We start from the raw sequence: 27,921 nt of genomic DNA on the forward strand, positions 1-27,921 counted from the left end.
GGCTCCAAGGGCTCATGACATCATAGCGCTTGATCCAGCCTCCGGGCCCGGATTGGCTGGCCGCGCCATTGTGACGTCACGGTCAGCCCACGCCGGGGGTTGAAGCTGCCGGGCGCCTTCCTCTTGCATCGCGGCTGCAGCTCGCTGCTCTTCCCGCGTCCGCTTGCACATCCTCCTGCTCGCGCGGTCCTGCTATCGCCTGGTGCTGCTAGCCGCCGCACAGACCGAGAGGTGAGCCACCTCCAGGAACTTGGTGGGTGCCGTGGCACCGGGGCGCGGCCGGGCTGCTGGCGCCGTGAGGTCCGAGCTGGGCAGGCAGGCAGGGTGGGGTGGTGGTGGTGGGGACGGTAGGCACCGGGGCCGAGTGGGGCTCTGCCGGGATGCTCTCGCACCTGTTCGTGGGTGGCAGCCACTTTGGCGCGCTGACAGGCGCGGAGATCGCAGGGAGGGATGGCGGCGGGCTAGGATCTTCCGCAGAGCTTTCTCTAGGCAGCAGCACAGGAGCCAGCGCGGGTCCGGGCGGCACTGGGCGTCGGGGCCGCGCGCTGGCCTTTCCCTGCTCCCCCCTCACCCCCCTTTGCCGCTGCCAGGGACGCTCACAAGCCAGAGACCACTCTGCCTGGTATTAGCAGTCCTGCTTGCCCCGCGACGGTGGGGATCTAGGCACTGCGGTGCAGGCAGCGGCCTGGAATCTGCGGATCCATAGAGTGCACTGCTCGGAGTTTTAGGAAAAGTGTCCTTAATTGTTCCTTGGCAACAAGGCTTCCCCCTTCCTCTATCTTTGGGGTGAAGATAGTAACGCCCAGATGGAGAGCTGTTCCTTTTTAATGATCTTGAAGCCCTTCAGCGCCTTTGAACTTGGTAGCGTCCCCGCTCAAGATTATGAGTTATGCTCATCTCTAGGCTCCTTGATTACAAATTTGAAGGATGCATTGGCCGAATTTTCATAAGGGGAGAGGGCGATTGAAAGAACGCACTGCGTGACTCATTAGCTGGATACCCGAGAGGTGTCTGATAAGAAATTGTGGAAAGCAAGCAGCCTCTCCCCAGCTCCGACTCTTTCTGTTTTTTAATGTCAGGGCCGGTGGCAGGAAGTGCTTCATACTGTTGTACGGGAGGGCCAGTGCTGCCTGTTGGTTTTGTAATTGGTTCCTCTAACCGCTTGGCCGTTCCAACCTGTTGGTTTGTACTTTTGTTGCTTGCAAGACTCAGGCCACAGCATTTGGGTCAGAATCTATAGCTACAGCTGGCTTTGCATCAGGCGAATGCAGACCTGAGATTTCCGTCTACAGTTGGGCACTGGTGGATCATTATCTAGTCAGCCCAGGTGCTTGCCTGCGACCTTGGAAGAAATGCTGCTTATTTCCCTTTGGAGGTTTTCTCCTGATGATAACATCCCTGCTGGCAACTTTTTCTACACGCCATCTCATTTTGCATTTTTTTCTTCGTCTTTAACTTTCAAACTGAAGACAAAAGGTGGAATGTTATACACTTTCACAGAATGTAGGATAATTTGAAAGAAAAATGAAGCATACCTATTTTTCAAAATAGGTATCTAGGAAGTTCAAACACTGTACTTGCTTTTCTTGTCAGTAAACCAGGTTCCATGTCGCTAATTTATTAGGTGGTTTCAAGAGACTATAAATGAAAGAACCAACTGGGGGTCTGCTAAATAGTGGTTTGATAAATGTTTCCTTTTACTTTCCTGGGATTAACAGTGTTTCTCTTGGCGTGGACCTTAGCCCTTGGATGTCTGTTGTTTGCAGAAGCCTTTCCCCCAGTACTTCCTCCTCTGCTTTAGCCATAATTACTGCTTGTGCTGCCTTTAGAGGTTGAGAATGCACCCTTGTGTTTTATTTCCAACGTGAAGTATATACACAAATCAAGGCGAAATTGCTTCCCTTGTCTTCCAGGAACTGTAGAGCACATGTATTGTCTTTTTCTCTGCCATTCACTAGCCGTCTCCATATATGTGTGATCTGCCAACACATGATATCCATAGACCACTTCCCTATATTGTCTGTCCCCCCTGTCCCCCTGCATGCATTCCCTTTCAGGGGCAGTTCACTTGTCTGCCCTTCTCCCTTGCCTCTTTCCCTGCCTTTCTTGATGCTGGGAGTCAAATTCAGAATTTCACACATGCACAACAAACCTTGCTACCTCTGAGCTACTCCATCAGCCCTGTTTTATGGATTAATGGTAAGAGAATGGGTTTGCCAAGTATTTCTTTCCACATACCTCGGTCCCCTGGGGGAGTCTTATCATCCATCTTTTTGTTCGTTTGTTTAAAAATCTGGAGTTTTTAAAGCCTAGCGATGCTGACTTTTCTAAATTCATACATCTCTGTCTATCTCAAGCGGCATTCCCCGTTCTTGCTATGCCCTTGTGCTTTTGGGTTGTCTGTCTAGTCAGCTATAGGCCATTTATGTAATTGTGCTATTTATCAACTTGAAAAACTCCTAAACCATCCAGGATTAACAATGTGCTGTTTCTCAAACCTGCCTAAAATATGTTCCTTTATTTTTCCTATACTTAGTTCATTTGTTTTAAGACAGGATCTCATGTAGTCCAGGCTGGCCTCAGCTTATAGGTTTCTGAGGTTAGCCTTCAACTTCTGGTCTTCCTGCCTCTGTTTCTTGAGTACTGGGATGGTAGGCATAGGCTAACACATCTGCTTGGTTCTGTGCACAGCATGGAACCCGAGGCTTCAGCATGCTAGACAAGCATTCTACCAATCGAGCTATCTCCCCAGTCCATGTTTTATTATCATCTTGCTGACTTTCATTAGCTGGTTTGTATTAAATGTGTGCATGGATGGTATGTTTGGATCCAAAGGTGAGTCAAGCACAGTTCCTGTTTCCAAAGCACTCCTTGATTTGGCTTACATTTGGAACCTTTTTATACACACTTATTTTATACGCTGCACCAAGAGGGAGTCAGAGGTAGATTTCTGGGGCATGTGTCTGTGTGATTCATGGCACAACTGTCTGTCAGTCACTGCAGTTTCTAGCGATGCTGAATTGGTCAGGATGCTTTTGGTGCAGGAAGTAAAACCCAGTTCAGATAAGCTCAACCTCACACACCTGTAAAGGCCTTGAAAGCAAGACCTTTGCTCCACTTCCCTAGTCCTCTGAGATACAGGTTCAGTCCTTAGGTTCATTTTGCAAGATGACTACCAGCAACTGTCGGGATTCCCCCTTGAGGCACTTACTTAAGCCTTGGCCAGTTTAATCAATAACTGAGAAGAACCTGATAACCTGGTGTCCATCCCAACTCTTGCCTCACCTAACTATCTATTGTACCTTTCGGGAGTGCTTGCATTCATACCAGTGTGTCAAAAATAAGTTCGAGGAAGTTTGGAGAGTGAACAAGTGTGAGGTCATTAGGCAAGAAGGAAATGCAGGTGGTCGAAGCTGCTAGAGACACAGAAGTATAATGTTAGTCTTGCTTTGCTTTAATAACCAATAAATTAGTTATTGAGTTGTGTCAGACTGTTAGACCACTTCCTGTGACTCAGGTCTTATTAATTGATACCAGAGCATTCTCACTTAGTAATAAGATGCTTGGGACTAGTGAGATGGCTTAAGATGATTAGGAACATTGACTGTTCTTTCAGAGGACCTGGGTTCAATTCCCAGCACCCACTTGCAGCTCACAACTGTCTGTAACTCCAGTTTCAGGGTACTGGACACCTTCATGCAAATAAAACAGCAGTGCCCATAAAGGTTAAAAAAAAAAAAAAAAAAGATGCTCAAGTTTAGATACTTGTTCAAGGTCACAACTCATGCAGCCAAGATGTTTCTTATGCTGGATCCTGTGGTTTTTTTTTTCTCCTGTGATAGTCAGTAACAGAATGCTACAAGGTTTGTTTTTTTGTTTTGTTTTGTTTTTTAACTAGAAGGAGTACATTGAGTGCTGTACTTAAGAAACAGGAGTCTTGTCAACATGTTAGGATGGGTGGGCAGGGATGGAGGCTCGGGATGTGGAGGAACAACAGTCTTCCCTACCTCACAGTATAGCACATGTGACAGACTATAGAGACACAGACTCGGCATGCAGGGTTGAGTAAAGCATACACATGCATGCTAACTAGTGTTAGAGTGTGAAAAAGCATGGGTGTTAGGGCCTGACCGCATGGCTCCTCATCTCCACGTGCCACCAAATATGAGAGATTAGCTCTGAGCATTGATCTCTCTCTTCCTTTAAAAATGAGAGGAAAAACACTTCTTAGTTTCTTCCTTCCTTCCTTCCTTCCTTCCTTCCTTCCTTCCTTCCTTCCTTCCTTCCTTCCTTCCTTCCTTCTTTCCTTCCTTCCTTTCTTCTTCTTCTTCTTCTTTTTTTTTTTTGCCAAGAATAAACCCTTTCTTTGACCGTGGAGGATGAAAATTGAACTCTTTTAGGTCTTAGGAAGGCATTGCAACTGGTGGTCAAATTGCATTCGTGGAAGCAGACTGCTGCTGACTGGTTTTGACTTCTGGAGCTTGAAGCCTTACTCCCGCAGAGAGTTCAGCCTAGTGAACCAAATTGTTAAGGAAGCACATCTGACCAAATGTTGAGTTTCTGTGATAGGATCCTCTCTCCCAGGCCCTGATTGTAACCATAAATGTTCCTGCCACCAAGCTTGTGGTTCCCATTGGCATGTTTTCCCATGGGGACCTTTTTAGTTGGCTTACAGCCATCTATTTTAAGCATTGTGTGGGCCCTGGGTTTAAAACAGTCCTATTTGGTGAGGTTCTAGAGATTTAAGTTCCTGGTTAGGGAGATGGCTTCCCCTTGCAAGCCTGAGGAAGTGAGTTAAATACTCAGAACCCATGACTCGGGGTGCGAGGAGGGGGAGGGAGTGATGACACCTATTTCTACTCATAGCACTGGGGAGACATTGGTTGGCAGGTCCCTGGAGCTCCCTGACCACCCAGCCTTGGCGCCTTGGAAAGTTACAGACCAGTGTGAGACCCTGTTGTGCCCCCCACACCCAAAGGAGGGCACCTGAGGAATAATGGCATCCTCTGGCATCCACAAGCCCACGTGTGCACAAATAACACAAAAGACTGATTTCACGTCCTTCCTGACCCTTCCTTCCCCACCTATTGTGTTTGGTGTTGAGTTGTGATTGAACTCAGGAAATAAGGGAAACCCTAGTACTCCTTGTTGGGAGTTACACTTTAATGCTTTGGACTTACCATCTCACGTTGTGTGAGGTTCAGGACATATCTTGTTATTTTTGTTGTAAGATTTTCAATGCTGGTTCTGTCTTGCCTTTTCTAACTAGAATAACCATTTTTTTTTAAAAAAAATACTTGTGATTTTTAAGTATATTCTTAGTTACTATATGAGGCTAGATGTCCCCACGCATGCTAGATATGGTTTTTTTATGGTTGATTGCCACCGTCGCCCTTTCATTTTCCCTTGGCTAACACTTACTTTTTGGTACTAACTTCAGGAAACCATTTGGAGCAGGCTTCATTGGAACCATGCTGGGAAACTGACCGGGGATGTGCTTCGAGTGTCTGGAGCCAAGAGTGCTGTTCCCCCCTTGTCTTGGCACAGGAACGGCTGTGACAAAGTGATTGTGATGAATTCTCCTTCCTTAAAGAATATTCTCAGGGTACCAAATTCAGTAATTGCTCATTTGTTTCTCTGGGATTTCAGCAGTACGGCATGTCCCCAGGGCTAGTGTTCAAGGCACACCTGCTCCTTTGGAGAAGAAACAAATTAATATTTTCAGAGGTTGCTGCCACCTCAGTTGGCTCCTGGTTAGGTCATTAGTCCAATCAAAAATTCGGCGTTCTGATCTGAGGTGCATGTTGTCTGCATCTGAGTAAGGAAGGCTGTTGGAGTTATTTTAGAGTCAGCGGCTTCTGAGTAAGCAGCCACACACCTATGTAGGGTTCCACAGTTACCGAAGTGTGGGTTGTGACAGGTAAGTTACGCCACCTTCCCAAGATCCCAGCTTGCGTAGAGAGCTTGGATATTAATAGCTACACCCACTTTGAATGGCATTGGAACCATCAGTATTATGTGTGAAAGTTAAGTAGGGTATTGACTGGTAAGGGCAGTAAGAATTCCCTCTGTACAGGATACTACTCAACACATTGTTTATAGTAGCACCAGGTTAGAAGAGCCAGTATGGCAGATGTCCTGCGGCAGAATCAATTGTGCCATAGCTTGGCAAGGGAATACCCTGATTGGTGTGTGCTAAATGGTACTGTTTTTATTTATCTATTTCTTTTACCATGAGCCGCTGAACTCCTTTCCAGGTCACTGAACCTGAGCCTGACAGACGAGAAGTCAGGTTCAGGAATGTTCCTTCGCTCTTTACAGCTCCAGAGCTCGTCGAGCCAGGTCTCAAGTCCAGAAGGGTGCTGCAGAGTCTCCGAGGCCTTTGCAGGGCTCTGGCCTCTGAGACCCAGTCACTTGGATGGGCAGCTCTGCCTCAGAAGGCAAGTGGAGGTCATACTCACCACATTCCGAGAGGTTGGTGATAGCATAGAGCTTTTGTTGACAGTTGCTAAGCAGAGCTTTATTAGCCGACAGGGAATACCAACACTTGCGGTCAGGGCTTAAGAGGGTGGTGGCCTTTTCACGTCTCCCCCTTCCTCCTTTTTTAGATTTTTGAATCGGAGGGCTCCTCCTTGTGTAATCAGAGTGCAGCGCTGGAGAAGTGGAGAAGTAGCCGAGCGCTCGCTTAAGTGTGCCCAAGGCCCTGTTCTCGTTCCTAAGGGGAAAAGAGAAAAAAAAATGAGTGCAGACCCAGGGCTCTGCTGGTGTAAGGAACCTGTGTGGAGACGCCTAGTCTCCTGCCGTCTGGCCTAGGGAACCCAGCCTTCATGTCCTGATGTGGCCTTGGCCCCATTAGGTTTCCTTTACAAGGTGTAAGACCTGAGAGGTGTGTGCCGCGCTGGGTAGGAGAGGCACCCAGAGTCCCCAGGGAGCATCCTCTCGATGCCCTTTGAGCGACCGTGGAAGTCATGAGCATTTTGAGAACACTAGGTCATTCTGCTACTGGCACCATGAGGACCGCTGTGCTGAGCCCTTGTTGCAGCGGTAAGCACCTTTCTCCTTCAGGTCTCTTGGGATCCCTCCGACTTCTCAGCACTGAGTCCTTTTTCTAGGTGAGCGTTGAGTCACTAAGTTTGTCTGACAGGACTGTGATGACTTGGAAGTGCCATCATTCCTAAAATAAAATCACAGATCATATGATGGCTTATATATTAGCAAGGAATCGGATAATAAAACCATCGTGACCTTGGCCACATCTGCAGAAGAGACAAAGACATGAATACTATTTTTTTTTCTTAATATCACATCACAGCAGGTTTTAAAAAATACCCTGCACTTTTCGTTTGTGGCCATACTGAATTCACCTCCACATCAAATAATAGTTATGAGATAGAGGTTTAGTTGAATTTTAACAAAGAGATGTGTTTTCATATCACATGCCTTGAGATGCACAGGCTCGAAGGGAACCTCTTGAGTCATTGCCGGGGTGGGAGGGGCTGGAGAGCTCTGTTACAGCCCTCCTCTCTTAATTTTAACTCGGGTGCTAATGCAACCTTTGTGCGCTCTGTACAAATTAGCCTGGAGAACATTAGAATTTATTTTGAATATTCAAGTAATCACATCAACCATGAGACGGCAATCAGATAGGAATTTGAAGTAGCTACCCAGAGAAGGAAATATTGCTTAAAAGCCTCTTGGAAATTGGTCTCCCAGCTCTTTGCGGCTGAAGCGGTTTCCAGTGTCCTTGGCTCTGCTGAGGTGGAGCTCAGTCCGAGCCCAGCCTGTAAGGCAGCTATTGAGAGGAGGCGAGTGGCGTTACCTTGCTGTCAGTGGACTGTCATGGCTGTTGTACAGTTGCTCTTCATACAAGAAGGCATGCTCTGAATGGGTGGGAGCACCTCCAAGGGGACTCTTCAGATGTACCAGGACCTCCATGTCTCTAGAAATGCAGCCAGTACTGTAGTGGGTTCCTTTTCAAAACAAGAAATAGTGGCATTTGGAATGAGCTTAGTGACCCCAAAGGAGAGATTGGCTGTGACCGGAGAACATTGACGCCTTCCCTTGCCCGTCCACTCCCCACCCCTTCTCTTCCCTTTTAGTGGAGCTAGAATTAAATCCAGGACCTAAGTCATGTGTGTAAGCACTCTGTCACTGAGCTACACTCCCTGTCTAGGGTAGGGGCTGTTGTGTTTGTTTTTGAGACAGAGCCCAAGCTGGCCTGGAACTCATTATGTAACTCCATTTGGTGGCAAGTTCTTTTATTTTGCTTCCCAGGTGTTGATATCTCCGGTGTGGGTGTGCCCTAGCCTGCCTACTCGCTTTTCATTGAACTGTAGAACAGAAACGGAACTTTTCATGGTTTTGAGAAATGGGACTGATGCAGTTTCTAGGGGCTCCAGAATCTAAGCTTGAGATAATAAATAGACATTTGTAGCCGCTCCCATAGCTCACGGCTGATCCGCTGGTGGGGTTTCAGTGCTCTGCTCACTGCTGGTTCCTTTCAGGAATACTGTGTATTCCTCGACCAGCTCTTCCTCCCGCACTCCCGTCTCCTAACTTGGCTTATCTAAGTCTGTGTGTCTGTCCCTACAGATTCTGCTATCGTACAGTGCACAGTGCGATGGGGGTAGGGAGCATCAGCCTATACCCGGTTGCCTACGCCATCAACCTCCCGTCAGCCACCCTCACCCTGCCCACCGCTATCTGTCACCGGGTTGGTCTGCTCAAGCCTGTCCTGTTTCTGTCAGCTGCCTGGGCTTCCTCAGCACATTTAGTTCTGAGATAATTGCAGTTTCTCTCTGCCTCCTTTCTGTCCCCCTTGTGTTCTGATGCCAAAGCGGCTTTCTGACACATCATTTCAGTCTGTCGGGAGGCCTCCTCGGGCCCATTCTTTGACCATGACCTGCATGTATCTCGTAGGCTGGTTCCTTACGGCTTTATGTTCACTTGCTCCTGTCTCTGTTTCACGTTTTATTTGGATAACTTTCTCATTTCTATCAGTATCTATTCCCGCTATTTATAAAGTAAAATGATAACAGAAAAGCCTTGTTGTCATAAGGCACGACCGCTCCTCTTTAATCTTTCTGGCTTAATTGTGTATTCTGACCTTTTCTTGGCTGTTTGGCCCAACATTTTCACTTCTGTGTGTCTCAGTTTTCTCTTAAAACGAGAATGGCCAATATTTTTTTTTCTTCTCACAGTTGCTCAGAGTCTGCCTGGTGAGACTTACTCTGGGTTTCAGCACCAGTGTGCTTTCTGGGCGTCGTGCAGGGAGCTGGACAATCTTCGCATAAACACTTCTCCAAAGTGTCCTTCAGGTGTGTGCTTGACCCTGCCCAAGGCCGTGTGAAGCTGATGGGATCCCTGAGAACACTGGGCTGCAGGATGCGTCACAGTTGAGAAGCCCACCTGATCAGGGAACTGGGGCATGTCCCCAGGCCTAGAGGGTAGACTAGCAACAGCTCTCAGAGTGAAGGAACCGCCAGACATTCATCCCACCTGCCTAGGACCGGGGGGGGGGGGGGGGGGGGGGGGGGGGGGGGGGGGGTGAGGAATGCTATTTTAAAGGTGTTGTTGATTTGCATACCCCATTGTCTGCTTCAAGGTTGAATGTGCCTGCCATAGAACAGACTGGTGGCACTATTCCCGAAGAAGGAATAAAGTCAACTCTGGTATCTAAGTACTGAAGATACCCATTGTTAAAATAATAGTGGACTTGCCAATCTTTTTAACTTTATTTCGGTTGGCACTGTGCCCAGGGTAAGGGTAGACTGAGGTGGTTAAGGAGTGATAAGGCTAACGAATTCATTGATAGTGCACAGCTGCTCATTCTAGCGTGGTTCTACCATCTGAGGAACGTGGATCCGAGCGGGGTGTGATGGTGTACATTTCTACACCCCGCACTGGGAGGCAGAGGCTGGTGGATCGCTTGTGTTTGAGGCCAGCCTGGTCTGTGCAGTGAATTCTAGGCCAGGTCTGATAGAGACCAGTGACAGAATGTACAGAGAGCGGTGAGGCCCGAGGTAGGATGCTGTAGAGTACCAGGGGACCATCAGGGATGCTGTCATCAGATTGGAAAGCCAGGAAGACACAGGAGTCAGAGGAAATAGGCAGCTGTTTGGAGATGGAGAGGCGTGTGAGGAATGAGAGTCAGGAAATCCAGCCATGGAGCAGGAAACTGTCACTGTGGGCCCTAGGGCCACCCTGGGGAGTCTGAACATTTTTCTCTGAGATTTCCGCTGGTTTTGAGCAGAGAATGATAATGCCAGACACGAGGGTAGAACAGCTGCATTTGAGGGGGTTTGCATGAGTCCAGTGGAGAGAGCTTCAGGTAGCCAGTGGTCTTGGTGGAAGTAGGTACAGTCTTAAAAATCTACAGAATTTAGGGACCGGGGAAGAATTTAGAAATAATCAGGTCTGTTATGGTTTGCCAGGGCTGGAAGCCTAAATGGCTTCCTGGAGTTTTCACAGAAATTAAAATAGAGCAGTACGGGAAACTGCTTCTCCACAACCTCTTCATGTCTTCTGTCTGATGTGCTGATTTGGGAGAATAGGGCATTGTGGACACTGGTATTTTTATCTTATTTTTAATCTTCGAAAATTTCACCTGTGTGTACAGTATGTTTCGATCATACCTCCACCTCCTCCCAAGCCACCCTCACGACACCTGGTGCAGGAGAATTGTCTGCATTCTGTCAATCATGTTTTAAATAAACGCTGATTGGCCAGGCAGGAAGTATAGTCGGGTCAACCAGACTGGAAGTAGAGGTGGGGCAATGAGAACAGGAGAATGCTGGGAAGGAGGAAGCCCATTCCTCCGGAGTCCATCCCGGATCACCGAAGAAGCAAGATGTGAGCTGCCTCGCTGAGAAAGGTACCGAGCCATGTGGCTAACATAGATAAGAATAATGGGTTGATATAAGTTATAAGAGTTAGCAAGAAGCCTGAGCTAATGGGCCAATCAGTTTTATAACTTATGGAGATCTCTGTGTGATTTTTTTTTTTTTGGGGACTTGCCGGTTGTGGGGAACCAGGCGGGACAGAAAGCCCAACAAGCCTGCCCTCATGTTACAGACACCCCGAGTCCACTTAGTGCTCACGGTATACACATGCGTGTAGGGTTATCCCCTGGAACATGGGCCCCTGCCAGGGCCTCATCTCTGAGAAAGAACTGACTTTCCTTCCCAGCCATCAGCTGCAGGATCTCTTAGCTAGTGATCGTGGTCCCCCCACCATACACACACTCATGCTGGAATGTTAATGTTGGCTGACTCAATCACCTTCAGGCTACCACAGCTGTGTGATTTTGCAAGCACAAGGTCCTTATGTCCAGAAGGCCCTGCTTTATAGCCACCCAACCTCTGACCTGTGCTGTTCCCTAAGCCTCTGAGGGAGAGGTGATTTAGATGTCCTGTTCAGGGCCAAGCACAGCATAGTCAGCTACTCCTTGTACTTTGATCAGTGTGGTTCTCTGTATTTAACCTCCATCCATCCATTACACAAAGAGAGACTTCCCTGATGAGGGGTGAAGGCTGCGTGAATCCTAGTCAGTCAGAAGTGATCCCAGCTGCTAGAGCAGGCTCCTAGGCTAGGCATTTTTTTTTTTGTTTTTTGTTGTTTTTTTTTTGTTGTTTTTTTTTTTTTTACATTTGGAGAGAGGGGGAGGGAGAGAGGGGACAGGGAGAGAGGGGGTGTTCCAGAGATTTTTCTCAGGTTGTCACTTTACCCACTGAGCTATTCTCTGACCTTCAGTTGGTATTTTTGAAATTGGGTCTCTGTGTAGCGCTGACTGGCCTGGAACTCCATCTCCCTGCCTCTGCCTAGGATCTACAGGAGGAATCTACCACTTGCTTCTGTGGGATTTTGAAGAAGCAGATTGCATTTCTGGTATGGAGAGTTAGACTTAGGAGCTTTTCAACCGAATCTTAAGAGTGGTGAGGACCTACTGTGTGTGTGGGGGGGCTTCCTTATAGAGGGTCTACTCTACTGTGGAGAGCAGCGTGGGAAACTGTGCCCTCAGTTCTAGGCTATATTGATACTGGGTACCACCAGGAAGTGTGGGTGCCCTTGGAAACCAGGACACACCCTAACAGCACCAGCTGTAGAGCAACTTCAATGTTCTTCGGAGTTGATTGATTTCATTGCGTCGTCATCAGTACTGAGAATTCTGCTTTGCATAAATATGTTGTACAAAATGGAAGAAGTTAATTTAGGACCACTTTGGAAATTGTTGGAAATCTGTCCTAATCCCAAGCCAAAATTCATTCAGCAATTTTTGGTTTTATGAAATCCACGTCAGTGGCTTCCGCAGCAGTTTTTACAATCGAGCATACGAAAGCCATAGACTCCAAAGACATACCAGGATTTCCAGGCTGAGGGGTGGGACTGGGGAAATACTAAACATCTTTGTTTTCCCCGAGTAAACTGTTAACGTTTCCCGAAGAACAGAAGACTGTACTGCAGAATTGCAGGTTGTCATGTGCCCATAGTCTTGCTCCGAGGGCTTTTAGGTGGCATTGGTTGTGGTTGTAAGACACAGTGATGTGGGCCGTGCAGCCATCACGTGTGTGTTCGGAACCAAGGCTGCAGGCAAGGGTCCTGGAGCAAGGGGGCAGGGTCCCAGGCAGAAGCTCCTTGGACTCATTACACATTGGATATGGAATTAATTTTTGGTCCTTGTGTATTTGGAAGCCTTTTACTGTTACCGACTTTTTCATGACTCCAGTACTCAGTGTGTGGCCTCTAGTTTAAGTCAGTCATCCATCGTGGCCCGAATACAGTAAAGAGATGTGGTTAGCTTGAGATGTGTGCGGCCGTTACCGTTGTTTTGGAATGTACAGTTCCACCCTAAACGTTATTTATAGAAGGAGCAATTGCTTGTTGTGATGGGTGATTATATATGTGCTAACCACCTCTCCCACTTTTTCCTAGTGCATAGTCTAATTTATTTTTGTTATAATTTACATTATAGCCCTCCCTTTTTTTAATAAATTTGAACATTTTATTTATTCTCTATTAAAATCAAAGCCCAAAATTTGGGCCAGACTTAACTAAAAATGAGACTAGCATAGAGCCGTAGTGCTGAAATCTTTATCAGATCTCGATGGTGATATATTTTCAGATACATCTGAAGACTTTCTCAAGCCAGGTTCTGGGACACAGCAGTACCCTCCTGACTCAGTAGAAACCTGTGCTGTCTGTCTCCTGCAGCAGCTCCAGCCACTGCCCACACTAGGGAGTAGAAGCAGGAGGCTCGGGCTTGGGTTTCGCTGAGTGTCCAGTAGCTTGACTCCATCCTGAGACAGCTTCACCCCTGTGTTAAGTCTGTCTGCTTCTTCATTGTCCAGGAATCTTGAAGGCCGGAGCCATGTAGTCCCTGAAGGTCTGTGCCCTTGATGCGCTCCAGTCTTTGTTAGGTTCTGCCGCACCGGATCCTCACCCGTTTTTCCAGACTTGAGCCCAGTTTGTCAGCTCTAAGAGAATGTGTACACTGGTTCATCTATCTCAAGGACCCTGGGTGGGGGAAATCTGCCTCCCTTTTCCCCCTCCCCCCTTCATTCCTCCCTTCCTCTCTCTCTTTCCCTCCCTCATACCAGGTCTCACTATATAGCTCTGGTGACTTTTTAAGAACTCCAGAGCAGGCTGGCCTTGAACTCACAGAGATCTCCTTGGCCTGTGCCTCCCAACTGCTGGGGTCAGAGGTATGCACAACCATTCCTGACCTAATTCTCACTTATTACAATTGCTCCTCTTAGATTTTGAGTCAGCCTGGACTCTCCCTTCCTGTTCTCTCTGTTGGTTATGTCTTTAGCCTAATGTTTGAAACAGCCTGACCCCCCCCCCTTTCTGCTGTCTAGCCTACCTGCAGCTTAGGCTGCCACCTTCTCCAGGAAGCGTCCCCAGTCTCCTAAGTGTCTCCAAAGTGTTGCTTTGCATGGCAAGGCACCCTCAATTCAGCATCCTGTAATCTTGAGTTAGCTAAACAGGTACAGAGCTCAGGTCCCGCTGGAGCAGAGCTTCCCCCACGCCATGACAGCAGACCTGAGAAATACTTCCTCTTCTGCCTCACAAGCCAGATGCATCTTCACTACCATTTACATCAGTGGTTCTCAGCCTTCCTAGTGCTGGGGCCCTTCAGTGCTACTTTGTAACTAATTCTGCTGCTGTTATGAATCATAATGTAAATATCTGATAGAATATCTAATGTGCGGCCCCCAAAAGGGCCTCTGTTCACAGGTTGAGATGCTCCGATCTAGATCCAGCCCTGTCTCTGACCAGGGAGACATTGCCTGTCCCTTCATTGTGACCAGGAATCACTTGAACAAATAAGATTACAGCTTACCGTTTGTGCTGAACATACTGTCTGTAGACAGGCCAAATAACGGATGTTCTGAGCCTTTCAGTCAGTGACTTTGCAAGCTGCACGAATTTGACTGCAGCCTGTGAAATCTAATGCCTGTGTTTAAAGGCTGGCCTGACAACCCCACCCCCACCCCCAGCCCGACTCAGGTCAGTGAAGCTTCCTGCTCATCCCTCTCAAATGATGTAGAAACCCCATCCTTGCTAGTGGAAGGATGCTGTTCTGTTTCAGGTGCTTTCCACATATCTCTCCGCTTACATCCTCACCTCATCCAAAGGCTCCTGGGTCACCTCCAAGTTCTCACCCACGATTCCTGGACGTGTGCTTGCCCTTCTCAGTTCCCTAAAGGCCTAAGCCTGTGTTCTGCGACAGCTGACCATAGTCTGGCCGCGGAAGGTCTGCTTGCCTTTGTACTCATCCCGGCTTAGAAGACCCCGGTCCTTCTACTGGAGCCCTCTTGAGCCTGAAAATGCAGCTGCTGCTGCAGTGGGCCGGCCAAGGCCACCCGGGGTCAGAGACAAAAGCCTGTGTTGCTTAGATACCAGGCCACATCTGCGCCTCGGCCTCACTTCTGATGACAGTACTCCATTTTTTTTTTTTTTTAAGTAAGAAAGTAAGTAAATGCAACTTAATTAGTAAGTTAAAATAAAAAACACGGCAGTTCTGTGGCTCTTTGCTGCTTATGTTCAGTGCCCCTTGTGCTTGCACGGTTTTCCCAGAAGCCACTCAGGGCTTTGGTGGTTCCCTCTCTGGGTAGCTCAAGGTCTCAGGCTCTGCCCTCTGGGCTCCACATTATTGAACCTTAGCAGTGGAGCCCTGGGGAAAGAAATCACAGCTTGACAGCTTGTGCTCGGAGGGAGGTGGATGCTGCTTGTTAACACATTTTGTCTTCTGTTTCTAAATTCTCGGTTTCTAAATCCCGTTCTTTTCATAATTAAGTTGATATAGCGATTAAAACTGCAGTGTTGCCCAAGAAATGGGGGAGGAGGCCGCTCCAGAGCGACCGTAGAGTGTTTTGGCATGAGAGCGTATTTTCTCTGGCACCGCATTGCCTTTCCACCTATCTGGAGACGTTATTAATAAAGTAGTGGCGCATGCCACACGTGAAAATCACTTTAATTGCAATCATCGTTACTTCTGTTTTATTCTCCGGGAAGGGGAACGGGATTGAAATGAGAGCCAGTTTATTTTTAGGTGACGAGCCAAACTTTCTGCTCGCGCTTTCTTCTGCCTTTTCTCTTGCTTACATAGATTTATATGTTGTAGACAGTGGGCTGTCATTTACAGTAATCAGTATCCCCATGAGACAGACTCCCTCCCCCAGCCATGCCGCAAGCACTGGCTGAGCACAGCCAGGCTGAGCCAGGATGCAGGGAGGCCCTGCTCTTCACTGCCAATACGTCTGCTGTATTGTTCTCTGTGAACTGTCAAGATTTTTCTTCTAGCTTCAGATCATTGTTTTCCTTTAATAAGATAATGTCCCTGGCTAATAGGCATCACTCTGTACTATTTGCCACACTAAAAAAGCCAAGAGAAAACACCTTGTGAGAAGCTCTCAGATGTCGGTTTTATGGCTGTGCCCTGGTGGTTCTGAGCTCTTGTTCACAACACAAGGAATATGCTGTGCCCAGCACAGCAGGGAGTGTGTGCTCTTGGATGCACAGAGTTTTGCTCTCTTGACACTGCAGTCTTGCAAAGGAATACCTTCCCAAGCCAGGAGAGCGTGCCCGGGAGGTGGAACGGCACTTGCAAAGTTGTCGTTTGGAAGAGTGTCATGTCTTTCTTCTTCACTCCCAGTTTTTCCTTCCCCTTTTCTTTCCTCTCCTCTCCTCTCCCTCCCTCTCCCTTCCTTCACCTCCTCTCTTTTCCTTCTCTCCCTCTCCCCTACACTGTTGGGTAAGTGTGGGTAATCTGAGAAGAAAGGAGCAAATAAGATTAAGGTCGCGGCAATATGTGTGTGTTGGGGTGCACTTTTTAATCCCAGCACTCGGGATATAGAGGTAGGTAGATCTCTGTGAGTGTGAGGTCAGCCAGGGCTACATAGAGAAACCCTGTCTAAAAGCCAAAGAGAGAGTAATGTCGTTATAGCAGTAATAGGTGGTTTTGTTTTTTTAAATATTCATTCTATTTTTATGGTTTAATTTATCCCTTTCCATGGGATATCTTTGTTTTACAATCTTTGGACCTTGAAGTTGGCTAGAAATTGCTTAAAAATACATAATTTCCCTTTGATTCAGGCTTTTGCTGTTGACATTGGAGAGTGCCTTTGTTTTACTATAAAGCTGCTGCATACCTTGCTCTGACTTGCGTAGCTTTTTAATCCTTGTTTTCTACAATGTGTAGCCTCTAGATCCTAGTCATTCTTGCAAGTCTGTCTGCTGTGCTGAGTCAGGCCCCAGTGCAGTAAGTTACAGTTTCTAGTTGCTGGCTTTTCTGTTTGTTACAATTGCACAGTCGCCTGCTCTGTTGTCACTGAGACTTGAAGGGTAACTAATGTGACTGAGGAACTGAAGGAATTTTTACTTTTATTTTTAATTATTTTTGTTTTAATTTTGAGACAGATCTGCCTGCCTCTGTGTGGTGTGACAGACTTCCTGGGGAGATGCTATGAAGTGCATGGTCATGAATGAGCATGTGCACGCGTGCGCGCGTGCGCGCACACACACACACACACACACACTCACACATGGGAGACCAGGACAGACCAAAGTCCAACTTGCTGAGAGTTTATTTGGTTGCTTACAGGGGCAGAAATGACTCAGAGACAGCTCTGTCACCAAAGCCCACCCCAGCATGGGTCACAGCTCCTCAAAGCTGGGAACTGGAGCATGCTCAGCCTGCAGACAGCTCGGGGTGTTGGAGAGTTTTCTTCCCAGATGGCTTAGCTGGTCTGAGCCCTTCCAGACAGCTCACTGATCTCTTCTTCTTCCATGTGGTTGAGCTTGTCCTAATGTCTCCGTTGAGCTTGGCTCCTGAGAGTGGTTACTGTTTGTCCTCTTGAGGAGGGAGGAATCTAGTGAATCCTGTCAGCTTCAGGGACTTCCTGAAGTGGTTTTGAGTCATATCCTGTCTTAAGCTTCCCTGTAGGAGGGAATGATTTGGTATCAAGGAAACTACTACATAACGCTCCTCCTCACGGATCCTGTGCCAGCAAAGCCTGCTTTGTTGTTTTGTTTTTTTATTTCACTTTATTTTATGTGCATTGGTGTGCACATAAAATTGGTGTGCACAGTTCCCCTTGAACTGGAGTTACAAGCAGTTGTGAGCTGCCATGTGGGTGCTGGGAATTGAACTTGGGTCCTCTGGAAAAGCAGCCAGTGCTCTTAACTAGTAAGCAGTCTCTTCAGCCTCTTATTTTGTTTTTTAATGAAGTAGCCAAAGAGTATCTGGTTAGTTCTTTTCTAAAGTTTTAATTAATAATTATTGTGTAATTTAGAGAGTATACTGTAGGCATTTGATATATGCGTACAAATGTAATCAGTGGTATCAGGGACCTTCAACCTCTCCGAGTTATTCTAAAATGTATCTAAGTTGTTGTAAGTTTCCCCCATCCTGCTGCGCCACAGAGCACTAGAAGTCATTCTCCCCACCAGACTGCACTTTGGTGCCTAGAATCCGGTTTATTTCTATCCACTCTTCCCCTGCTGCACCTGAAGGATGAGGGCACCAGGGAGCGAAAATAGGGAATAAAGAAATGACAGACACGCACGCCCATAAAGCTGGGATTAGTCAGGCGGGACGGGAATTTGGACGGAGACCCTCGGCCGCCCTGAAACTCAGCTGCTCTCTGGAGGGGAGCAGCCTCAGGCTGGTTTTGTAGGCGGGAGTCGTGGTTGGTGCTTTCTGCACCACTGTCAGCATCCGCACTGGGACCAGTGGAAGGCCTTGTCTTCCCCACGGTGGGAGGGATCGTCCTCCTCGACATGGCTGTGCTCCGGAGGAGGTCATCTGTTCCCCACGCCACACTTCCTAACTTTCTTTTTCTATGGGATTAACATTTAAAATCCCACAAGTGAAAACACCAGGTGTTTGTCTGAGTTGGGTATGTGTCCCATATTCACCCAGGTTGCCCCAAATGCCTAGATTTCATTCCTTGCCTGTAGCATGGTCATACCCCATTGTGTCTGCGAACCGTTTTGTTTTCGTCCACTTATCTGTCTACCGGGATCTATGCCTTTCAGTTGATTCTCCATCTTAGCTCTTGTGGAATGTGTTCTTGTAAGCATGTGTGTTCCGGTATCTCTTGGATTTACTGGTTTCTTGTCTTGTAATTGTGTGTGTGTGCGCGCGCGCACGTGTGCACGCACGCACACTTAGCATGTAGCCTAGGCCATCCTGCATGCAGAGTCCGAATGCTCCGTGAGAGGCAAATGCTTAGCCCTTTGGCCTTATTATCTCATTGCCTTCGGAGACATTGGAGAGATGCCCAGGAATGGGTTGGCTGGCTCATATGGTAGTTCTGAGTTTAGTTTTTTGAGGAACTTCTTCCTTGCTGTTTTCTATTAGTGACATCCTTATCTACATTCCTACCAAGAGTGTTAGTGTTCCCTTTTCTCCCCACTCGTGTTTCTTTAGTCTTTTTAACCGTAGCCATTCTAATTGGCAGGCGGTGGTTTCTCAGTGTCCCTGTTGATACCAGGTGCTTTTTTGTATATTTCTTTGCCATTTTCTTTTGAGAAATGTCTAGTCAGATTGCTTGCCCACTTTTTGAAGAGAGGATTAATAAAAATAAGGAATGTTTCACAAATACGTGTTGTTCTTGCCGAAAGGGCCAAGCTGGGTAGCTCATGCGCTGAAGTGCACATTTCTGCCTTTTTAAAGAGAGAAATCTGGCTTTCGCTGTTGAGGACTTGAGCTCTCTGTACTTGGGACAGTCCCTCATGAAGCGTTTTCTTCAGTTTGCCTGGTTGTCCCTAACAGCACCTCTTTATGATGTCTCCTTGTCTCACCGCTGACCTGAGGCTCGCCCTGTCCACTCACCTGCCCACCTCAGATGTACCGTAGCAGGTATGTTTTACTGTCTAGTCTGCCGTATTGAGGAGAATGGGACTGCAGAGACAGGAAATTAAAAGCAAGTCAGATTACAAACTTTGAAGAATGAGCGTTGGTGGGCAAGCGGTTTAGGGGGTGACTGTTAAGGTTGGGCAGGGTCAACCTCGCTTTTGGAGAGGTGACGTGGGAAATGGGATATAAATAAATTCTTGAAAGGGAAAGAATCCAGACAAAAGTAGAGGGATGAAAAGACCATGAAACAGGTTCACTGTCACTCACTAATGGTCCCAGAGCAAGGAGATCAGTATGCTGAAGAGAGCCTGTACTTGAGGGTTTATTGCGATACTATCCATAAAAGCCAGGAAGTAGAAATAACCAAACTGGCCATCAGCCGAGTAATGAATAAAGAAAATAAGATGGATATGCGCATTGCAATTCTGCTTAGCCTCTTTGTAACATGGATAGAACTGGAGGACATTATGCTAAGAGGAGTAAGTCAAGCCCAGGAAGGCAACTGCCGTATGTTCTCAGGTATAGACAAGGAAGCTAAAAGTGTTAATCCCATAGGAGAGAGTGTTAGTGGGGTTAAGGGCTAGGAAGGGGAGGGGGACATGGAGAGAATGTTCAGAGGTGCCGGTGGGCCGCACAGAATAACCGCAGTTAACAACAGTGACATACATAAAAGTGACTACCGAGATTTGGGCTGTTCTAGTGTGGAGAAGTGGTGCATCCTGGATGTTGTGTGCAGTTACCATGACTGCCATCGCATGTTGCTTCTGTGTACAGAATGTCACACTGCACCTTGTAAGTGTGTAGTGACTATGTCTGTTAAAAATAAAAAGGGTGTCTTAATCACTGAGTGGGGAAGAGTGCATTTTCTTTAAATATGTGAATTTCTACTAAGATTTACATAGGAAACAATTATAGGCTCTGAAGTTTTAGTAGAGAGGTTTGGTGCATCCTTGGTGTTCCAGACATGGCTGTCTTGTTGCAAAGCATTCCTTCTTCCCAAAGGAGAGCCCGTACCACGGCTCTTCCCCCTCTGCGCACCCCAACCACCTCACTTGCCTCCATTCGTGTATCTGCAGACTTGCCTACTGATGCATTCGTACAATGCAGGATGTTTCTGCGGCTCCTCCCCTCTGTCGTGTAGAGCGATATTTGAAGACAGAGTGCTATTCACATGAACCCTGAATTTGGCAGAAGTTTGGTTCTGCTAGTTATTTCTCCTGGGAGTCAGGCCCCATGGGTGTGTTGCCAAGAGTCTTCCAGGAATGGCTAGCTAGGATCCAGCCTGACTAGAAAAACAAAGCTGGATGGGTGGGACCGAAGGTGTGGGTTTTGTGGAGGACATTCCCCAAAGCAGACTGAATCGCTGGGAGAGCCAGGAGTGGAAGGGCTGGCTAGGAATCAGTGTTTAGAGAGAGAGGGGTATCCAGTTTCAGGATGAATAGTGGGATCCCAAGTTAGAATGCCTGTGGAACCATAAGCTCACCTAAACTGGGGTGTTCTCTTCTGCTGTGCATCGTGGAGATCACCCCAACTTTCTGCTGCAGCACACAGATGAGCAGCCGGAGGGTTAAAGGCAGCACCATGGGAAGGTTGGGTGACAACGCAGTGTCCCTGATTGGAGGGCTTCTCAATCAGTTGGAAGCAGTTCAGTGGCCAGCAGACCTGAGTTACTGTCTGTCTACTCTGATGAAGACAAGGAAAATATAATCAGCAGCTATAGCTGCTCGTGCCTTTGGTCAGCTGATCAGCCCTGTTGTGCTCCCAGTCTGCTTTCTGGTGTTACTCTGCAGTTATCGTTCATCGCATAGGAATGTAGTGGGCATCCTTTGTGTGCTCACGGTAGATCAGATGAAAGCCACAGCCTTTGCCTTCTTGCCCAGTAGTTGGTGTCTAATGTATGATTAGACAGTGGGACCTAAGCTAAGCTGGGGCTTTTGGGAGGAGTCCCCAGGGGTGTATACTGTGTGGTATACATTCTTTGCCCAGAGTAGATGGGAGTAAAGCAGGGCGTCTGGAAGACTTGTCAGGGCTCCTAGGATCTGCCTAAGGAAAGGGTGCACAGCCGGTGAAAATGCTGCTGCTAGCTTTGGGGACAGAAGCTGGACTGGGAAGCTGGTGTTAGCCGGATCTTAGAGGAGCCTCTGTGCCCAAAGAGGAGTACAGACTCACTCACTGTCCACAGATCAGGAGAACAAACGGCTACAGGCAGGGGCAGTCCTATCAGTGTGGGCGGATAATGTAGAAAGAACACAGTGGTACAATGTGTTGATGGGTAGGAGAGCGCAAGAATGGACATCTAGAGTGGGTATGGTATGGTAACATCTTATAATCCCGGCGCACAGGATGACGGGGCACAATGACTGTGAATTCACTGCCAGTCTGGGCACGTAGCAAGCCATTCTCAAAAAGGAATAATGACAATAATAGTATTAATAGCCATAAAAAGTATGTCTGGAGCCACCTTAGAGTTCATGTAACAGTGGTGGGTGTGCCCATCACACAAGCCTTTAATCCCACCACTTGGGAGGCAAAGACCAACCTGTTGTACATAAAATATTTCAGGGCAGCAAGGACAGCATAGTACAACAAAGAAGAGAAAGTGGCCTTGTCTGGTGGTAGTGACACAGGTGGGAAGACTTGGGTTCTACAAAGTTCTGGGGAGGTAACATCACTGGGCCCTGACCTTCCAATGCCCCAATGCTGCTGTTTCTTCTCATGCCTCGGTGGCTTGTCCCATGCTGTGCCCTCTGCCTTAGATACCCACCAAGCACCCTGTCTTCAGGCTCTTCTGTCCTGTAAAGTTCTTACTGACTTGGCCAAGTGCCACTTACGGTCTTCTTGGGTGTGCTGCCTGGAATGAATTCACTGAACAAATATTTAAGCGTGTCCTCATGTTTTAATGCGCGGCTTTAATCATTGCCGACTTGGCTCTCTGGTGAAGCAGATTCAACATGTGGCAGTTACAAGGTTGAGGCAGAATCAGCAATGTCGCAGGCCCCACCACTGTGTACTTAGAACACAGCAGCCTGCATTCCACGGGAACTGCTTCTGCCTGTTCTCACCTGCCGGCATCTCAGTGGCAGAGAAAGCTCTGGTGAATGCCCACAATGCCCCAGGCCTGGCTGCCTGTCTCCACACAGCAGCCTTTTACCCTGTTGTTCTCTGTCTTCCTGGGTGCCTGTGAGCTTCTTACTGCTCGCCTTCTGATGCGTGTTCCCTGCTGTGCTGGGCGGTTGAAAGCTTGCCTAGGTCACTCCATCAAGAACAGCTCTTTTGAATAGTAGGTATTTGAAAAACAACCCAGATGGCACCCCAGCTTCATCATCCTCTGAGATAGATATGGGTACTCCTCCCCTGCCCCCCAAGACAGGGTCTCAACTGTGTATCTCTTACTGGCCTGGAACTCACTATGTGACTGACAAGAACTTTTCAAGATCCACCTGCCTCTGTCTCCAAGCACTGAGATAAAAGGTATAAACCACTATGTCCAACTAAACAGACACGTGTAGACTTGGACACTTGAAGTTACTGAGTAGTATGTGATTGGCAGGTGGCATTTTGGAGGACACGTTTATACACTGGCCCCCTCGGGAGAATTTCACGGTGGGATAGGACATCCTCATTAGTTGGGAAGTAGGCTTGAGCGTGGGGCCAATGCTGCAGAAACCGGTGACGTTTAGTATTGTGCGTGTCTACCTCTCTTTAGTCTGCAGGGGCTGGGGGTATCGGTGTCCCCAATAGTCTCAAGTTAACCTGTTTTACCAACTCAGGAGACACTGTCTCCGTCAGCCTGTCTGTTGGTTGCACATTTCACTGAAAGTTCTTCAAGCTAAGTCTCCTTATTTGCAGCTGGCTTGGGAGATGAAGACACATGAAAAACAACCTTAGTGTGCTGCTGAGGTGACTCAGTGTGGGGGGGGTGCCTGCCTCATGCCGGCGCCCAGAGTTCCAACCCCCGGACCCACATAGTGGAAGTCAGTAACCAGTCCGTGTGTGCACACACAGCACCAATAAATACAGAAATGTATTCTGGAAAAGTTGTTTAAAAACTTAACTGTCACCTGTTCCTCTACTTTTTGTCTTAACCTAGGGCAAGATAATTATCTCGGACTCCTTCTCATAGGCCTTTTTTATTGCCGTTAAGCACTTAATACACATTTTAGATGTGTATTTTAATTACATAGATTAGTATAATTAGTTCCCATAGATAGTTTTATAATTGAGTCTATGTTCTTCATACCACACTTTGTCTTTATTTTGTGTGTATGGGTGTTCTGGCTGCATGTATATGTGTGCACCATGTGTATTTAGTGCTCACAAAAGCTAGAAGAGGATGTTGGTTCCGCTGGACCTATAGCTCCAGGGCCTTGTGAGCCACCATGTGGGGAATGGGACCCAAGTCCTCTCCAAGAGCAGCCAGTGCTCTCCACCGTGGAGCCAGCTCTCCAGCCCCTGTGTAAAGTATATTAAAGGAACATGGGAGAGGCTTGTGACTCATCCTGGTTCTCAGCCCTGCATGCTGAGCACAGTGGACATCCTTATGTCCTAGAGTCCTTCAAGACAAATGAGAACTTCCTCGAGACCCGTAGGCAAAGCCTTGCTAGAATCACATCATTACTGCACAACACCTACCGTTTTGAAGCACACCTGCTGCCCACGTACCAAACTCCTGCTGCCTGCAAGGTACCAAAGTCAATCTGATGCTTTAAGAACGGAAACTTAAAGTGAAGGGGGAGTGTGTGCACCATGGAACTTGTCTCCAATGGCCGGTTCTCTGACATCTTACAGAATCATTTTCTTGGGATCAGGTTGCCCTGGATAGAAAGCGCTCTTCCCAAACTTTACCCTACGCCTTTGGTCGCAGGTGTCTACAGGTTGCTAGTTTGATGCTCCCTCCTGCTTTGCTGGCAGACCAGATTAAACCTGCTTTAATTTTAGTGGCAGTTAAAAGCTCAGCAGCCAGACTTGGATCTGTTTTCCACCTGGTACAGGCTCTGTGGTTTCTGTGTGTGAGTCTCCACGCCTGTAAATAAGAAAATAACCCTTTCGGGACTATTGGGAAGATTACATTGAACAGTTTGTGTGGTGTGGTCCTTAGTCCTAAGTGCACAGTGGTGGCTACTTCTGGGACGGTCATTGGTGTGGTTCTGTTACTGATGGTCCCATCCTGAAGCTGGAGTCATCAAAGGGAGAGCATTCAGGCTTCATACTGAAGTTTTCTTAACTCCTTAGTGAAGCATTACAGTCTGTAATAATGCAGGATTTGTTTGATGATCAGACAGTTTAGGCCAGAGTTTGTGCCCCTTCATCCTGTTAAACTCAGAACACCTTCTCCTTACTTGCCAGATAGTTTCCTCCAGTGAGACAGATCTCAGACAGAAGGCCGCTTGTCACCATGAGGCCATTATGACCCAGGTAGGAGTTGGGTAATTCTAAATTGAAGCTGTTGTGTCCCAAACTTTAGTCTGTGTGTGCAGGTAGAGGACACTTCAGGGTGTGTCCACTGACTGGGTTATACAATTTCTCAGTGACCAAATGAAAATATTTCCCTAGCTGTTCATCAGCACCTGCACAAGGCCTGGAAAAACCAAGCTGCTTTATTCTGCTTTAGTTCGTGTGATAACTAAGAGCGTAAACAGAATTTGGCTGACTCAGCTGTTAATTACCAGGGCCTCTCTTCTGCAGAGCACTGTGCACACAGTTAGGAAATCAACCAGGGGAGTGGTGTCCTCTCACATACACAGAACATTTGACGTTTTCCCCCTTTAGGATTTAGTGTTCCAAAACATTTGCCTTTTAAAAATGGATTTATGACCCTCTTTCATAGACCAAACTTCCTCTTGCTTTACAGGACCCCTCTCTTTGAAGATTTTTTTTCAACAGTCCACATTGTCTTTTTTTTTTTTCTTCTTCGAGACAGTGTTTCCCTGAAGCTTTGGAGCCTCTACTGGAATTCGCTCTGTAGACCAGGCTGGTCTCAAACTCACAAATCAGCTTGCCTCTGCTTCCTGAGTGCTGGGATCAAAGGCGTGAGCCACCACCCTGCTCAGTCTGCATTTTCAAAAGACAAATGAATATCTGTAATATACCTTTACATAAAGGGGAGATTGTGTGTATTAAAAAAAACCAATAATTTTGGGGGACAGCTCAGTTGTTAAGAGCCCTTGGTGCTTTTATAGGAGACCCGGGTTCAGCTCTGAGAGCTCACACCAGGTGTTACACAATCCTCTGTAACTCCAGCTCCCAGGGATCTGAAGCCTCTGACCTCAGTGGGCATTGTACTTGTGTATTTACCTGCACATAAGCTTATACATAATTAAATATAAGTCTTCAAAAATAGGCAAAAAAGACCTGTGTGTGGTGGCGCATACCTTTAGTTGCAGTCCTCAGGAGGCAGAGGCCGCAGATCTTTGTGAGTTCAAGGCCATCTTGGTCTACATAGTTCCAGGACAGCCAGAGTTACATAATGAGACCCTGTTTCAACAAACCAAAACAACAAAAAAGAAGTACATAAAGATCTGGACAGGGTCGCCTCCAGAAGTATGAGAAAGAAAAGGTTAATGAGCCTTCTAGTCTTGAGTATTTATTACAGCAGCCTGCGATGGCTCTAGACTTTTGCAGCCTGCTGAACCTCATGAGATTGCTCATGTGCCTGACAGAAAGCACTGGAGGGAATGACAAGCTATTTTAGACAGTTTAACAGTTTTGGTTTTTCAGCTTCTTGCGCACAAGGGAAAATGTGATAGCGTTTCCAGATCAGCTGGGATATTTATGCACCGTTGTATTTCTGTAACCTGCCAGGTAGTCGGTCTTACCCTTCAGTGTATGTCTGTCTGTCCATCTGTCTGTCTTGTACTTCGTGAATTTGAGCTGAGTAGGGATGTTTTCGATAAAGACACTAAGGGCAATGGTAGCTCTCTGAGTTTCCAGGGGAGAAGCTGACTTTTGATCACCGCCTTGTGCTGTGCTCCTGAGAAATCTGATGCCCCGGAAAGGCATGTGTTAGAGCATTCGCAGAATCTTGCATTAAAATTTACCCAATTGTTTTCTCTAGGAAAGTCTGTTGACAACTTCTGTACACAGATGGGGCCCCCTCCCATCAAGTCTCTTTAATGTTCCTGTGGCGACCCGTTGGTTAAACCTTCATGGGCTTCAAGTTACTGCCACCACTGACGTTCCTTGGTTTTGCTGATAGCTCAAAGGTGAATGTTGCAGCTTGGGGAGAGCCGGGCTGACGGAACCAATCACAGAACACTGGCTCCTGTTGGTGTGACTTCACAGAGCTTTAGACGTTCCCCTCAGATGCAGTCATGTGGCGTGATGTCAGCTTTCCGCCTTTACCCTCCTCAGGACGTGAGCACCATGCTCACCTGTGGAGAAAGGAAAGCATTGCCTGAGAGAGACTGGATGTGGGTGGAGCTTCCAGAGGCTGCTTCAGAAGCCTTCTTAGTCTTCTCAGAGGCTAGTAGCTCCTCCGTGCAGAGCCAGTGGCAGCAGACAGTTAGGTCACGCGGTGACAGAAGACCCTCCTCATGTAAAATTCCTTTTTTTTTTTTTCTTGAGACAGGGTCTCTATGTAGCCTATGGTTGGCCTGGAACTCATTACATAGATCAGGCTTGCCTGGAACTCAGCACCTGCCTCCACTTCCCCTGAGTGCTGGGATTAGAGGTGTGTGGCACCGTGCAAGATAAAATACTTTATTCTTGTCATTTTCAGTGGAGTTGATAAGAGATTAACCAGACAATAGGAAAAAAGTTCTTAATTTTTTGTAAGGCAGTGAACTTTTACATTTTATTATCAGAAAAACCTAGGCTATGACTTATAAAACCGCTGTGAGAGTGTTTTTGTTTAAAAATAAAAAGGTAGGGGGCATGCTGAGACTAACTCAGCAGTAGGACACTTTTTACCGTGTGTGAGACCCGGTGTTCAATCTGCAGTAGAGGGAGGGGCTGAGGTGAGGGAAGGGTGTCCCACTTAGGGAGGAAGTGACAGACTTCTCGCTTGCACTCACTGTCCTCCAAAGCCCTGGAGCTGGTACAGGTTTCTCCCAGGTTGCCCATCTACAGTCAGTCCTGTGGGATGAGCTTCTGCATTTGACGTGATGACTGAAGTCGTTGAGTTCACGGTGTGTCTCTGGCTCAGGGAGTCTTTACTTGTTCCGTGACTTTCTTACTCTTTGGGAAGTAGCCTGTGAGCAGTTCAGGGCTCCCCGAAAGTGAAGCAGAACCAAGGCTGATGGAAGCTAGCTCCCCATCCCCATGGTCTGGATAGAGTGTTGAATGAAGCTAGACCCGACTGCCGTGGAGCGGTAGAAATGCCAGTGTGTGGGTGATGGTGTAAGCTCTGGGCAAAGCTTAGAGGACTCCTCTTCCTTTTCCAACACATAGCCTTTTTATTTTCAGTGACACCCTAAAGTCACCACCATGTAGATCAGATAGAGGATGTGTGTGTTTTGTCTTGTTTTATTTTTAAAAGATGCTTAGCCTTGCTTGTTGGTTAGTTTCCCCTCCCTCCCTCCCTCTTTCCCTCCCTTCCTCTGCGTTACAGCCCTGGCTGT

The 27,921-nt window shown here is 47.4% G+C and overlaps 1 protein-coding gene across 2 annotated transcripts in view; it reads left to right on the forward strand.

The window, feature by feature from the left end:
• The window catches only part of Elovl5 (ELOVL fatty acid elongase 5), a 73,216-nt gene that overhangs the window by 8,492 nt on the left and 36,803 nt on the right, over window positions 1–27,921 (forward strand). The window contains exon 1 of one of the 2 annotated variants that reach the window (XM_087905405.1): window positions 80–231. The exons of the other annotated variant lie outside the window; for it this stretch is intronic. The gene's annotated coding sequence lies outside the window, so the exon portion shown is untranslated. Of the gene's footprint in view, window positions 1–79; window positions 232–27,921 lie in introns of those variants that run through there. 2 annotated transcript variants of the gene reach the window in all.

This window comes from Myodes glareolus, chromosome 4 (genome assembly GCF_982192425.1).
Source record: "Myodes glareolus chromosome 4, mMyoGla1.1, whole genome shotgun sequence".
In the NCBI taxonomy this organism is placed as follows: domain Eukaryota; kingdom Metazoa; phylum Chordata; class Mammalia; order Rodentia; family Cricetidae; genus Myodes; species Myodes glareolus.